The following is a 16116-nucleotide window of genomic DNA, read 5'->3' as shown; positions in this document are numbered from 1 at the left end:
TGGCAGCTTATTCCGCATACAATCCACCCTCTGTGTAAAAACATTGTCCCTTTTATTCTTTCCCCTCTAACTGGAAACTGATGTCCTCTCTTCCTTGATTCTGCAACTCTGGGTAAAAGACTGAGTGCATTCACCTTGTCATTGCCTCTCATGATCTTATTCACTTCTGTAAGTATCCCCCCCTCAGTCTCCACTGCCCTAAAAAGTCCTCGTTTGTCCAACCTTTCCCTATAACTCAGACCCTTGAGTCCAGGCAACATCCTTGTAAACGTTTTTGCACACGTTCCAGTTTAATGCTTCCTACAGCAAGGTGACCAAAACTGAACCCAATAATCCAAGCGCAGCTTCACCATGTCCTGTACAACTGCAGTATAACTTCCCAACGTCTATACTCAGTGCCCTGACTGATGAAGGCCAGTGTGCCAAATGCCTTCTTCATTGTCCTGTCTACTTGTGACTTTCAGAGAACCGTGTACCTGAAGTCCCTCTGTTCCACTACACTCGTTAAGGCCCTAACATTCATCATGAAACACCTACCTTGATTTGACTTTCCAAAATGCAGGACATCAAACTTATCTATATTAAACTCTATTTGTCATTTCTTGGCCCATTTCCCCAGCTGATCAAGGTTCTGCTGCAATTTCTGACAACCTTCCTCACAGTCAACAATACCGCCGATTTTAGTGTTATCTGAAAATTGTCATGTGGTGGGCAGTGGGAGTGTACACATGTTTCAGACAGTGAAGCTGTAAAGGCACATGGATAGAGTATTCAGCTGGTCCAAGTCCAGTCCCTTTTCCTCTCCTGCCCTGTAATATTGTTTTTACAGTCAAACATCCATGTAATTTTGTAGTACCGTCAGTGGTTAAGTTTCTTAACATAAAGTGTAAATGTAAAGCCTCAGCAGTGGTGAGATTAACCTCAGTGGGAAATTTTAAGGATAATGTTCAACACAGTTAAGCAATTCTGGATAATTGAGGAAAGCCAGTGTGGGCTTATTCAAAGCAAGTGATGTTTAACTGAATTGATTGAGCTTCTGACTGAAGACACAATTAGGATTTAGAGGGAATTTGATCCTGGAATTGAAAAGGCTTTTGCGAAATTGTCTCATAAAAGATTTAGAAGTATAATTGAAGCCCATGGAATGAAATGCAAGTGATAACATGAGGTTGAATTTGACAGAGTGGCAGTGAATGAGGATTTTTGAGATGAGGTTAATTTTACAGTAATGTTCTATGTCGGTCTGTTCCAGGAACATTGGTGTGGCAGCATCTGTGCAGAGAAAACAGTTTCTCCATCACTTTGTGTTTTATTTCTGATTTCCAGCATTTGTAATTCTTTATTTCTTGAACACTAGGTGTGCTACAAACTTCAATTTTCACTGCCAGGGTGAAATTGCTGGTGAGAATCAGCAATCTGGCAGTGTGAGTGGAGAGAAAGAAGAGACAACATTTTAGGTCCAGTGACACTAATTCAGTTTTTCGAACAATTTTTATTTTTGTAGGATACCTTGTGATTGGCAGTGAAACACAAATTCTTCCAGATCATTTCAAAGGTTTGATGACTTTGGTTTCAAGTAGGCTGAGGGGATTCCATGTTATCTTCTCGAATTCCCTTTACATTGCAGGGCTGTGCCTCTGTGGTGAGAAAAGGACTGTGAAGCCTCTCTCACCCATCGCATGAATCAACACTTTTCTACACCCTCCCACTGGACAGACACAAGCAAGTCTGAACAAGAGTCATGCTGGATTTGAAACATTGCTCGCATCTCAGCTGCTGCCCGACCTGCTGGGTTTCTCCAGCATTCTCAGTGTTTGTGTGGAATTTGATGCGGCAGAGGGCTGTTAAGGCTGGCACATTCAGCATATACAAGGCTTGGAAGGACAGATTTTTAATGAGGAAGCAAATCAAAGATTATGGAGTTAAGGCCTGAAAGTCGATTTGAGAATGATCAGATTGGCTATGATCTTATTCTCTGGCAAAACAGAGGAGAGGTCACATCTGACAAACTTCATTGAGATGTTTGTGGAAGTGACAAAGAAGTTTGATGAATGCAATGGAAATGTGTTTTTCTGACTGGAGATCTGTGACCAGTGATGTTGTGCAGTGACCTGTGCTGAGATCCTGTACATTTATAATTTGGAAGAGAATGTAGGTGGTCTGAGCTTGCAGTGTGTGACATGATCGTGAAAACTCAGACTGACACTTGAGTGCAATACTGAGGGAGTGCTGCAGTATTGGGACTGCACTCTGATCAATGACACTTTGATCCAAACCTCATGTAGGGATGAATATAAATAAGATCTCATGGCCAATATTTATCTCTCATTCAACATTAAAATGATTTGATGACCTGTTCACATTGCTGTGTATGGGAGCTGCTCTGTACAGACTGACTGCCTTATGTTTCACCTTCCATCATTGAATACAATTCTGAAATACTTCATGGACTGTAAGAAGCTTTGAGATGTCATTACAAGCGCTTTGCAAATACTAGTCTTTTTATTTGAGATATTCAATAGAGTATTCAGAAGCTTGACACGGTCAGTATACCATGTTATCACTTGTGATTGGGAGTTATAAATATAAGACAGTCACTAATATATCCAGATGACAGCTTCCCCTCTGCTGACCATAAGCTGCAGCAGCAGAATGAGGTCATGCACCAATCGAGTTTCCTCCAGCATTTGATTGTGGCTGATATATTTTTCAGTCCCTATTCTCCTGCCTTCTCCCTGTAACCCTGGTCCCTTTACTAATAAAGAACCTATCCATCTCTGTCTTAATCACTCTCAATGACTTGGTCATCACATCATTCTGCAACAATGAGTTTGACAGATTAAACACCCTCTGGCTGAAGAAATTCCTCCTCATCTCAGTTATAGAGTCAAAGAATCATAGAGACGTTCAGCATAGAAACAGACCCTATGATCTAACTCGTCCATGCCAACTAGGTATCCGAAATTAATCTAGCCCCATTTGCCAGCATTTGGCCTGTTACCCTCTCAACCTTTCTATTTATTGACCAATCCAAATGCCTTTTAACTTTTTAATTTTACCAGCCTCCACCACTTCCTCGGGCAGTTGATAACATTTTTTTCCTGAAAACATTGCCTCTGAGGTCCTTTTTTTTAATAGATATTTTTATTGAAAGAGGTAGTTTTTTTGTAAAATTATAGAAGTACAACCACAATAAGCCCACAAAAAAACACTACTCTCTATCTAAAACAAAAAAAAAACAAGAAACAACAATGCAAACAAAACACAACTATTCTCATGTGCAAACTGAACAAATCAGTGAATGTAATAAATAAATAAAACAGCTCAGCACAAGAAATATCAGTTCCCAACCTCTGAGAGCATTGAATATTACGCATGAATTTATTTGAAATTTTTCCTTCAAGGGCATCAAGTTCACTAAATCAGATCATCGTGGCAACACAAAAGCATGAGTTAAGATGGCAGATAAATCTATATTCCAATCATCCAAAATGGGCCGCCATATGTTATACAAATGTTCAGTTTCTCGGTGGACTATATTTGTAAGAAATTCCAAACGAATATGTTTCTAATTAGCCTACGCCAAACCAACAGACCTGGGGGGTTTACAGAGATCCAACACATTACAATTTTTTTCCTTGCACAAAAAGTAAGAATATTAAGAAGTTTTTTTCCCTTGAGGGTCTAAAGAAGATAAATTAGGGAGGGCCAGGAGAAGAGAAATAGGGTCCCTCTTCACTTTGATCCCCAAGAACCTCTCTATTACTCATGCCACAACCCTCCAGTATCTGCCTGAGGCAGGACCACAGACAATGTGTGAGAGTACTGATACTTATTTTACACATTGAATGCTTCTTCCACTCCCTCTGCCTCTGGGTTACTTTTTCCATCAAGACACCTGACCACCCTCCAAAGACCCCTTCTCCTGCCTCCAACACACCCCATCCACCTGGACACCCCGTGCTGGTCTGTTACCTACCCGTGATCTCTTTATTTCAAACTGCCACTGAGACATTGACCGCCTCAACCTGTCCACCCCCAATACCCACTCCAACCTCTCACCCACGAAACGCGCAGCTCTCCGCTCCCTACGCTTCAACCCCAACATCACCATCAAACCTGCAGGCAAGGAGGGTGCAGTGGTAGTTTGGCATGCTGACCTTTACACCGCTGAAGCCAGGTGCCAACTTGAAGACACCTCCTCTTACCGGCCCCTCGACCACGACTCTCCTCCCATCACCAAACCATCATCTCCCAGATCGTACACAACCTCATCACCTCAGGGGATCTCCCACCCACAGCTTCCAACCTCAGTTCAGGAAACCAACACTGCCTGGTTCTAACTCCTACCCAAGGTTCACAAACCTGACTACCCTGGCCAACTCATCATCTCAGCCTGCTCCTGCCATACCAAGCTCATCTCTATGTACCTTGATATTGTCCTATCCCCCCAGTCGAGGAACTCCCCACATACATTCAGGACACCACCCACTCCCTCCATCTCCTCCAAGACTTTTGTTTCCCTGGCTCCCAACGCCTCATTTTCACCATGGATATCCAGTCACTACACACATCCATCCATCATGACCAGGGCCTCCAAGGCCTCTGTTTCTTCCTCTCCTGGCATCCCCACCCTTACCCCTCCACTGACATCATGTGGCTGAACTGGTCCTTACCCTCAATAATTTCTCCTCTGAATCCTCCCCTTCCTCCAGCTGAAAGGGATAGCCCACATGGGCCCCAGCTACGCCTGTCTCTTTATCAGTTATGTGGAACAGTCCATCTTCCACAGCTACACCGGCACCATTCCCCACCTTTTCCTCCATTACTTTGTGGACTGTATCAGCGCTATCTCGTATTCCCAGGAGGAGGTTGAACAGTTTGTGAATTTCACCACGATATTCCATCCTGACCTCAAATTCACCTGGACCATCTCAGACACCTCCACCTCCTTCCTGGACGTCTCCATTTCCATCAACGGTGATGACTCAACACAGACATCTTCCACAAACCCACAGCAATCTGGACTACACCTCCTCTCACCCTGCCTCCTGTAAGAATGCTATCCCTTATTCCCAATTTCTCCACCTCCACTGCATCTGATCCCAGAAGGACCAGTTCCACCACAGAACACACTAGATGGCCTCCTTCTTCAAAAACCGTAGTTTCCCCTCCCACGTCGTCGATGATTCCCTCCAGCACATCACATCAACTTCTCGCACCTCCTCCCTTGAATCCCACCCCTCCAAGTGCCATAAGGACAGACCCACCCTGGTCCTCAACTTCCACCCCACCAACCTCCAGATACATCGCATCATCCTCCATCTTTTCTGCTGCCTACAAACAGACCCCACCACCAGAGATACATTTCCTTCTCCACCCCAAATGCATTCCAGAGAGACCATTCCCTCCGTGACTCTCTTCTCAGGTCCACGCCCACCACCAGCCTACCCTCCCCTCCTGGAACCCTCCCTTCCCGGCACCCTCCCCTGCTACTGCAGGATATACAAAACCTGCGCCCACAACTCCCCCCCTCCTCCGTCAAAGGCCACAGAGCGGCTTTCCACACTATCAGAGTTTTACCTGCACTCCTACACATGTCATTTACTGTATCTGTTGCTCCCGTTGTGGTCTCCTCTACACTGGGGAGACAGGACGCCTATTTGCAGAATGCTTCTGAGAACACCTCTGGGACACTCGCACCAACCAACCCCACTGCCCCATGGCCAAACACTTCAACTCCACCTCCGCCAAGAACATGCAGGTCTTGGGCCTCTTCCATCGCCACAACTTAACCACCTGACACCTGGAGGAAGAAGGCCTCATCTTCCACCTTGGCACCCTCCAACCCCACGGCATCAATGTGCATTTCACCAGTTTCTTCATTTCCCCTTCTCCCACCTTCTCCAAGACCTAGCCATCCAACTCAGCACCGCCCTCATGACCTGTCCTACCTGTCCATTTTCCTTCCCATCTATCCGCGCCACCTTTCTCTCTCACCTATCACCATTACTCCACCTTCATCTATCTATTGTACTCTCAGCTATCTTTCTGGCAGCCCTTCCCCCCTCCCATTTATCTCTCCACCCCCTTGGCTCACAAGCCTCATTCCTGATGAAGAGCTTTTGCACGAAACGTCGATTCCCCTGCTCCTCAGCTGCTGCCTAACCTGGTGTGCATTTCCAGCACCACACTCTCGACTGTGAAAGGGCAATGTCCACCCTCTCCTTTCTGAGATTCGAAAGCACCTTTTTTCTCTGAACTGGCAAATGGCTCCCTCTAATATTTTAGGTACACCATTTGAGGAGCCAGTTGGCTACGATTCCCTGTAACAACAGTTGAACTCCAAAAAGGAAAAATTCTATTGACCAATTGCTGCGCATAAACAAAAAAAAATTAATGAAGCCTAAAAAATACATAAACTAAAACTACTACAACAAAATACATGTTACGACATACACAAAAAACCCAACAACTAAACCTAATATCAGGCAACTAGTGAGGGGATCTATCCCTGCCCACAAGAGGGACTTAAATATCCCAAAAACACATTCATAACTCCTTCCAGCTTGAACTGCATCCCAGACGCAGGCCAAGAAAGGAAAGAAAAAAAAAAGCAACATGAACAAGGAAATTGAAAGTAGGCACTCCACCCATCCCCATATCCATTCACACCCATTGATATCAGAACAAAAAAGTCGACAACACTTTCTTTAAGAAAAGGAGACAGAGAAAAGGAAAAAGAAAGACACTATTGTCCACAACCTTGAAGTCATTCAGTCTATTTTAAAGCATCCAAAAAGTTTTTTCACTTTTTATGCAGTGTCAATTGAGTGCACAGACCCATCATAAGTGAAATGAAGCATCGCTGGATATCTCAAGGAATACAGGAAACCAAGGTCTTCTGTTGACTTCATCAAAGGACTTCCTTTTATGAATCATAGCTGCAGAAAAGTTCTGGAAGAACATTATCCCAGAACCTTTGTGAGTTAATGCCTGTGAATCCTTCCCCTTCATTCTAGAGAGTTCCATAACTTTAACTTTGTCCCTGTAACTGTGGAACCGCACCAGGACCACATGAGGGTGCTGATCTGAATTGGGCCTATGCACTGCGACCCAATGGGCCCACTTAGCTTTCACCCGGCCTGATGCAACCTCCAAGCCAAGAAACCGCAGCAGCCAGCTGTCAAAGGAGCTCACTGGCTGATGGCCTTCTTCTCCCTTCAACAGTGCCACGCTACGGAGATTGTTCCACCTCCCTCTGTCCTCTCTCACATCCTGAAGTTAATCCCTCTGGTTTTAGGACATATTCCCAGTTATCAAATTCTCCTGGATGTCATGGAGTTGCTGCTCTGTATCTCCAAGTCTCACGCCGATCTGGTCCTTAGACAGAATGAGCAAGGGATTTGCTGCAATCGGATCCAGAGACAGAGAGGCTGGAGTTGGGGAGAGATCAAATAACACTGTTAGAGAGAAGGACAGAGTAGGGTGGAAAAGGTCTGTGGGCAGCAAAATCTCGGAAAGTGAGGGAGAGTGGGAACAGGTGAGTAATGGATAGAAGATGGGAATGGAGGGGAGAATGAGACGATTGGAAGGAGGGGAGTTGAAAGGTGAATGGTTGAAGAGTGAGTGAGAGAGAAGGTAGTGAGTGAGGACAGTGAAGGATGAAAGGACAGGTGGAAAAGGGGAGATACTTAGGAGGGGGAGGCAAGAATGAAGGAATGAGATGAATGACCTCATTTCGAGGGAAGTTTTTGGGGAAGGGACGGGTGATGTGACAGCAGATGGAGGGGAAAGTGATGTGGTAAGAGGCAGAGGTGGCACAGTGGTTAGCACTGCTGCCTCACAGCGCCAGAGATCCGGGTTCAATTCCCACATCAGGCGACTGACTGTGTGGAGTTTGCACGTTCTCCCCGTGTCTGCGTGGGTTTCCTCCGGGTGCTCCGGTTTACTCCCACAGTCCAAAGATGTGCAGGTCAGGTGAATTGGCCATGCTAAATTGCCCATCGTGTTAGGTAAGGGGTAAATGTAGGGGTATGGGTGGGTTGAGCTTCGGCGGGTCACTTTGGACTTGTTGGGCCGAAGAGCCTGTTTCCACTATGTAATGTAATGTAATGTAAGAGAAGTGAGGGTTGGTGAAGGGGTCAGTGTGGGTGCAGCAGGGGATGAGAAGAGTGCAATCTGGAAGGGGGAAGTGACAGAGAGAGAGAGAGAGAGACGGAGTGAAGAAAGTGTGGGTGTGCTGCGTATGAAGGACCAGTTGAAGAGAACAAGAGGAGAATGAGGTAGAGAGGAAGGACTGTCACTGGGAGAGGATAATTGTGGGAAGAGTCAAGGTTAGATGGGAGAGGCCACAAGGGGCCACAAGGGGTGTGTAGGAATGGGAGGGAATGGGAGTATGGTTAGGGTAGAGGGGTGAGTGTGTGCGGTCAGTGGATGGGGATATAGAGAATGGATGGGCAGGGAATTGGGAGGGCAGTGGTGAAGTGAGTAGGGTAATGAATGAATGTGGGTTCAGAGAATGTAAGAAAGCAATCGGTGTGGCCAGAGGACAAGAAGAGGGTGAGCAAGAGGAGAGAAGATGGCAGAGGGGCAATGCTGAGTGAGGTGAAGGAGGGAGAGTGAGGAAGTGGTGGCAGATTGCAAGGGAGCAGAGTGAGGGGAGGGGAGGGTGATGGAAGGTAGTAGGGTTGAGGAGACTGAGTGTGTGGAAGATGGAGGGATAGAGGATGGGGAAGTATCTCCATGAGGTGGGCACAGGGAAGTGATGTCGAAGGAGTGGGAGTAGGGGAGCAGGGTGTGGGGAGTGGGGAGAGAAGATAGCGAGGAGAGGCTGGGAGACAGGAGAACGTGGGGATGGGAGAGTGGATGGTAAGTAGGGGGTTGGGGGAAATTATTGTAAGGGCAGGAAATCAGCATTGGGGAGAAGAGTGCCAGGGAGAGAAGGGCAAGGCCAGAGGAGAAGGGCAGATGGAGAAGGGGAGGGGGGAAGTTGCCCAGTGTCATGTCGACTCCAACAACTTGTAAGATAGGGGTCAAACAGACCCATCACCTTGAAATCCACCTCAGCTTCTGTAGCAATGAGAACAGAGAGTGAATCAGATCCATCCGTCTTCGCAAAGGTCATTACTTTTGTATCATTCATAATATTAAAAACAGTAAGGGAGGGCGACAGAAAGAGTCTGAGAGAGAGAAACAGAGGGACAGAGAGAGAGACAGCCAGATGATAGTGAAGTCAGAAAGTGATTGATAGTTCTCTCAGTACAAATCTGTGATAGTGGAGTACTCTCAGAGTACAAGCTTTCCACTCAGGCAGAACTCCCTCAGTAGAGATTCTGACACTGCACTCTCCCATTCTGACAGTGTGGCATTCCCTCAGTTCTCACCTTCTGGCAATATGGCACTCCCTCAGTGCTGACCTGTTGACAGCAAAGCACTTCCTTCGTCCAGAGCATCGACAGTACTATCTAAGTGCTGAGCCTCCAAATAGTGCCCTGTTCCTTGCATCCTGTCCCTCTGGCAGTCTAGCATTCAACAGCTAGCCACGTTTGCTGACTCAAATCTCTGGTCCAGGAACTGCCTGGATGCGTTCAGCTCCAATAACATTTGAGAAGCTTGAAATTATCGAGGACAAATTAGCCAACTGGATTATCACCCCCTCCATCATATTGAACTTTCACTGCCTCCACTAGCAATACACAGCAGTCAGAATGTGTATCTTCTGCAAAGTGCAATGCAGGAACTTAACAAAGCAACTTTGGAAACTCTTTCCAAACTTTGAAACTAAAGAAACTCAGCAGGACAAGGGCAGCAGACAGGTGGGAAAACCACTACCTGCAAGTTGCCCTCCAAGCATCTGGATTTGGAAATATATCACTGTTCATTCAGTCTTCTCAGATCAAAATCCTGACAACTCCTTCCCTAATATTGCTATGGTTTCTGACATCCTGGCAGAAGGCAGCTCAATACCACCTTTTCTGGACAATTAAGAATAGCCAAGAAAACCTGCATTCATCAATGAATAAAAAAAACCTTGCTCCTCTAAGTCGGTGTGTAATGAACGACTAATTCCACCAGAGAAATGGTGAAATTGAAACAAGTTTTTTTTTTTGTGCAATTTCTTTCTCACCCATGGAAGATCCAAATAGGAAATGGAAGCTGGAGAAGCATTCCAGAATTTCAGAAAGGCAGTGTCAGCAGATTCAGAACATGATGAGTTGCAATCACCTGAAATGGTATCCGAAGCTTAAATCACACACAAACTACAAATGAAATAATCGAAGCAAACATTCTGGCCTCAGTAAATGGAATATTCATGAATGTGCATCCAGACCTATTGACCATGTATCAATTTCTAGGAACTTACATTGTAGAATTTCCAAAAAAAGGGATAGATTCCTTATTCTATTTAAGTAACATTTTCCAAATTTGTATAAACTTACAGCAGATATTTTTTCAAGGAGTAAGAAAAATTCCAAAGGATGGATCAGTAACCATGGTTAACTCAAAATGTTAAAGGTGGTATCAAACATAAAAAGAGCATGTAATTGTGTAAAGACAGATGACAGGTCAGAAGATTGGTCAAAACATTTTTAAAAACCAAAATATGACAAAAGGTTAAAGGGGATTGGTAAAATTAAGCTAACCAGAAATATTTTTAAAAACAGCAAGTAAGAAGTTTTATAAATATTTAGAACAGAAAAATTAAAGTGAATGTTGGTTCTATAGAAAGCGAGGATGAAGAATTAATAATGGAAAATAAGGAAATAACAAACAAATACAATGGATTTTTCCATTTGCCTTCACAACCTGAGATATATGTAACATTCCAGAAACAGGGAATGGAAGAAAGGGAGAAACTCAGGACACTCATGATCACTTGAGGGGCAGAGCGATGGGGAGAGAGAGAGAGAGAGAGAAAGAAAGAGAGAGAGAGAAGGGAGAAAAGACTGAGGCGAAGAGTAAGGGTGGGACAGAGAGATTGGGATAGAAATAAGTGGGTCACTTATTTCCTTTCAGGAAGGTAAACTGCCACCCTTACCTGGTCTGACTTACATGTGACTCAGAACCACAGCAAGGTGGTTGAATTTTAACTGTCCTCTAAAATAGTCCCACAAATCACTCAGTTCAAGGGCAATTAGGGATGGGCAATATATTTTTGCTGTGTCAATGATGCCTACAGCCCATGAAAGAATAGGAAAAAGTAAGAAGGAACCAGTCAGCACCATCAGTGATCGTTCCAATGTTGGGCCAAGTAAAAGATGAACCTGACATTGTGAGAAGCATGGACCTGACATATTGAACTGTGGGACCCAAGGTTGGTGTTTTACCCAAGTGATAAACAGCGAAACACTCAGAACCATAGAGCGAGCTGGATTCATGAAGACAGGAGAATAAATGTCTGCAAGGCCTACACAAACAAGTAAACATGTGGGACAAGGCAACCGATGGAAGAAATTCTGTTCTGGCTGCATTCTACTAATCAGTGGATTCCCCACAACTTCAGACTTTGGAGTCCTGGCAATTCACAACATAATCAAAGGAGGGAAACAGAGGATTTTTAATGAATTCTTCCATTGTGATTACTAATTCTGTGAAAGTGCATTTCTTGCACACCATTACTGTTATCTCAGAGCACAATATTTCAGCGAGGGCAGGCCTGTAAATGAACATGTACTTAGAGAATCCCCTCGCTACTTCCTGTGATGGAAACATAAGTCTCAGTGAACGCTCGGGACTTGACACAACAGAACCACCAACACCCAAGACAATGTTTGGAGAAAGTGAGGACCGCAGATGCTGGAGACCAGAGTCAAAACATATGGTGCTGGAAAAGCACAACTGGTGAGGCAGCATCCGAGGAACAGGAGAGTCAATATTTGGAGCGTAATCTCTTCATCTGAAATAAAAGGTGGGGGGGAAGGGGGCTGAGAGATAAATAGGAGGGGATAGGACTAGGGATAAGGTAGCTGGGAATGACATAGATAGATAAAGGTGGCGTTCAATGGTGATAGATTGGAATGAAGAGTGGAGTGGACAGGTGCGAAGGAAGTCGGACAGGTAGGTCACTTCAAGAGGGCTGTGCCAAGTTGGAGGGGTGGATCTGAGATAAGGTGGGAGGGAGGGGAGATGACAAAACTGGTGAAATTGACATTGATCCCATGAGGTTGGAGGGTCCCAAGGCGGAAGATGAAGTGTTCTTCCTTCAGGGGTCTGGTGGCTAGAATTTGGCCAAGGAAGAGGTCCAGGGCTTGCATGTCATTGGCGGAGTAGGAGGGGGAGTTGAAGTGTTTGGTTACAGGGCAGTGGGGTTGCTCTCAATGTGATCTCCTCTGCACTGGGGAGCTAGGATGCCAACTTGTGGAATGTTTCAGAGTACATCTCTGCGACACGAACAATCTATCCAACACTACAGGGGCTAGGGTAGATTGTTGTGTGTCTTCCAGAGATGTTCTCTGAAATATTCCACAAGTTGGCATCCTGTCTCCCCAGTGTAGAGGAGACCACATTGACAACAACTCTTGAATCCACTTTTCAATTGTCTCTGTAGTGAGAAAAGACCATGAAACCTCTCTTACCCACCTCACAAATCAGTAATTCTATACTGTCTCACTAGACACACACAGACAGCTCCAAAGACGTTTCATATCAAACTCAAAATACAAATTTGTTTCCTTCTCCCCAGCTCCTGTCAGAACTGCAGAGTTTCTCCAGAATTCACTATGTTTATGTGGATTGTATTACTGCAGAGGATCTGATGAGGCTGGGTCATTCAGTACATTCAAGGGTCAATGGATAGATTTTTAACAAGGAGGCAAGTCAAAGACTACAGGATTGAGACCAGAAGTTGGAATTGAGGATGATCAGATCAGCCGTAATCTCATGACAGTAACCTGAAGAAGGATTACACCCAAAACATCAACTTCTTAGATTAGATTACTTACAGTGTGGAAACAGGCACTTTGGCCCAACAAGTCCACACCAACCCGCTGAAGTGCACCCATCCAGACCCATTCCCCTACACCTAACACTACGGGCAATTTAGCATGGCCAATTCACCTAACCTGCACATTTTCCCACTGTGGGAGGAAACCGGAGCACCCGGAGGAAACCCACCCAGACAAGGGGAGAATGTGCAAACTCCACACAGTCAGTCGCCTGAGTCAGGAATTGAACCCGGGTCTCTGGTGCTGTGAGGCAGCAGTGCTAACCACTGTGCCACCGTGCCGCACACATACCACCTTATGCTGCCTAGCTTGCTGTGTTCTTCTTGGGTCCTGCTTGATTATTTTGGATTCCAGCATCTGCAGGCTTTTTTTTCTTGAACCAACTATGATCTCCTTCAAGGCAGAGCAGATTCGATGGGCTGAATGGCCAACTTCTGCTCTTGCTATGTTCTCATCTGATACAATCCTTCAAGTATGCAGTCATAAACAGCAGATGATCTTCTCATTATCTCACCATTATTTGAGAGAGCTTGCTATGTGTAAATTGGCTGCAGTGATTATAATACAACACTGACTACACTCCAAAAGGACGTAAATGGCAGCAAAGTGCTTTGACTCATCAAGTTGCCTAGTAAGGTGCTTTATAAATGCAAGTCTTTCATTTCCTTCCTCTTAAATCTCTGTCTTTATCCTCCTGTAAAGCATTACTTCAATCTTTCTCTTTTCCCAAGTTCTGATCAAGGTCCTGTGGGGATTGGTATCAAATGTTTGTTTAATATTTGCTCTTGCAAGGCTATAATCTTAAAGATGCTATAGAACTCAATTTGTAACCATGTAACCAGGTGCCAGACATCAATTTACACAATTTTTCCAAAAGTGCATTATGAGGAAGTGTGGAAAGATTTTGAAGTTCGGTCTTTTCAAGGATAAAGTGATGGAGCTAGGTGACATGATTTAATATTTAAAATAGTTGACATGGGAGGATAGGGTCATTTAAATAATAGGGCTTCACATTCACTACATTGTAACATTCTTGCCTCAGTTTTGAAAAGTCACTTCATTGACTGTGAAGAACTTTGGGGCATCCTGACATCAAAAAAGGTATCGTATGAATGCAAGTTTTTCTCTCTCTACTGTATGGAGAGTGTCAGCCTGGATTTTGCTCTCAAATCTCTGGAATGAGGGAGTACTGGCTGAGCTTCTGAGGTGCTATGTTTAGCTGAACACACTGTGCAAGGAATCCATGGGATGTGGAGTTTGAGGGAGGAATATTGAACTCACTGCTCAAAGTAGTGCTAGAGTTAGAAACTGCTCTCTACATTTAAAAAAAATTGAGATCTGCTCATGAAGTCCTGGAACCTACACAACTGCCATTCAGGAGTTGGAAAACATGCATAAACCAATTCTGTGTCTTTCTATAAGCTTGTACCCTGAGCCTATATGACAGAGGAGCTGAATGATGCCATTCAACCGATCTGGACTCCTTCACCATTCGATATGTATGATATGTTTCTCAACCCAATTCTCCTCCACTTCCCGCATGCCCCGCCCTTGAACCCCATCCCGCTATTCGCAACAAGGACAGACCCCCTGGTCCTCACCTTCCATCCCACCAACCTCCAGAGATGATACATCATCCTCCATCATTTCCACCAACTACAAACAGACCCCACCACCAGGAATATATTTCCCTCCCCACCCCATCTGCATTCTGCAGAGATCATTCTGTCTGCGACACCCTTCTAAGTCCCTGGACCACACCAATCCACCCACACTCCCAGCACCCTTCCTTGCAATTGCAAGAAGTGAAATGCCTGTGCCCCCACCTCCCCTCTCACCACTATCCAAGGCCCCAAATAATCCTTCCACATCCAAAAGAGATTTACCTGTACTTCCACACACACCATCTGCTGTGATCATTGCTCTCGGTGTGGTCTCCTCTAACTTGGGGAGACAGAATGCCAACTTGTGAAATGGTTCAGAAAACATCTGTGGGACACACGCACTAAACAACCACACCACCCTATGGCCGAACACCTTAACTCACCCTCCCACTCCACCAAGGACATGCAGGTTCTGGGCCTCCTCCACTGTCAAACTCTAGCCATCAGACGCCTGGAAGAGGAACACCTCATTTTCTGCCTTGGGAACATCCAACCACATGGGATCAATATAGATTTCACCAATTTCTTCATTTGCCCTCTCACCACCTTTTCCCAGATCTAACTTTCCAACTGAGCACCACCCTCTTGAACTGTCCTACCTGGCCACCTTCCTTCACAACTCTCTGCTCCACCTTCCTTTCCAACCTGTCACCATCACTCCCAAACTCCATCTGCCTATCACATTCCTATCTAGATTTCCACCAGCCCCACCCATCTCCCATTTATTTCTCAGCCTCCTTGGGCCATCCCCTCATTTCCTGATGAAGGGCTTGTGCTAAAACGTTGAGTCTTTTGGTTCTCGGATGCTGCCTGACCAGCTGTGCTTTTCTAGCACCACACTTTTTGACTTTGATTGCCAGTGCCTGCAGTCCTCACTTTCTCCTTTAGCCTTTGCCTAAACTCTCCATCATACATCTCTCGCAGACACCATTTCCCCCTCATTCGCCCTCTATACCTTCTGAGTATTTGTCTCAACCTCATTATTGTCTCTCTACTCCACAACTGCTTTTCCTCCTAATGCTATCAATTTGCACCCTCCTGTCCTCTTCCACCTCTTCTGTCTACCTGTATCTCTTTTGTCTGACTCTGATTGTCCTATTCATCACACTCACCAGTTCCCCAAACATTGTGGGTTCTTTCCATCCATGCCCCTCAGCCCAGCATCTCTTCATGTCACCTGTTATCTTTATGACCACTTACATGCTATCTCATCTTACCATAACGATTGTGGCTCCCCCAGCCCCGCATGATTACTTTTCCCTCCTTCTACACTGTTTTCAGTGATTTCCAAGATTCCAGACAATAAAACACTGATTCATTGTGGAGAAAGGCCGACATATCTCCTCCACAGTGTATAAGCCCTGTTGTGACAGAAACTTTCACATACCACATAAAACTTGAAGAAGTATTTTCAAATATAATTGTTTGATACCACAAATATGAATAGCTATGTTATTTTAATTACTCGAACTCCAGCTTCTCTGACACTGGATCCGAACACAGCG

At 45.1% G+C, this 16116-nt stretch overlaps 1 protein-coding gene across 1 annotated transcript in view; it reads right to left on the bottom strand.

The window, feature by feature from the left end:
• The window catches only part of LOC122547595 (uncharacterized), a 715380-nt gene that overhangs the window by 462557 nt on the left and 236707 nt on the right, over nt 1–16116 (bottom strand).

Source organism: Chiloscyllium plagiosum, unplaced genomic scaffold (assembly GCF_037043375.1).
Source record: "Chiloscyllium plagiosum isolate Xiang-an unplaced genomic scaffold, Cpla_swu_hap1 HiC_scaffold_35, whole genome shotgun sequence".
Lineage (NCBI taxonomy): Eukaryota > Metazoa > Chordata > Chondrichthyes > Orectolobiformes > Hemiscylliidae > Chiloscyllium > Chiloscyllium plagiosum.
The sequence above is the reverse complement of the archived record's forward strand: the minus strand, read 5'-3'. Positions and strand labels throughout refer to the sequence as shown.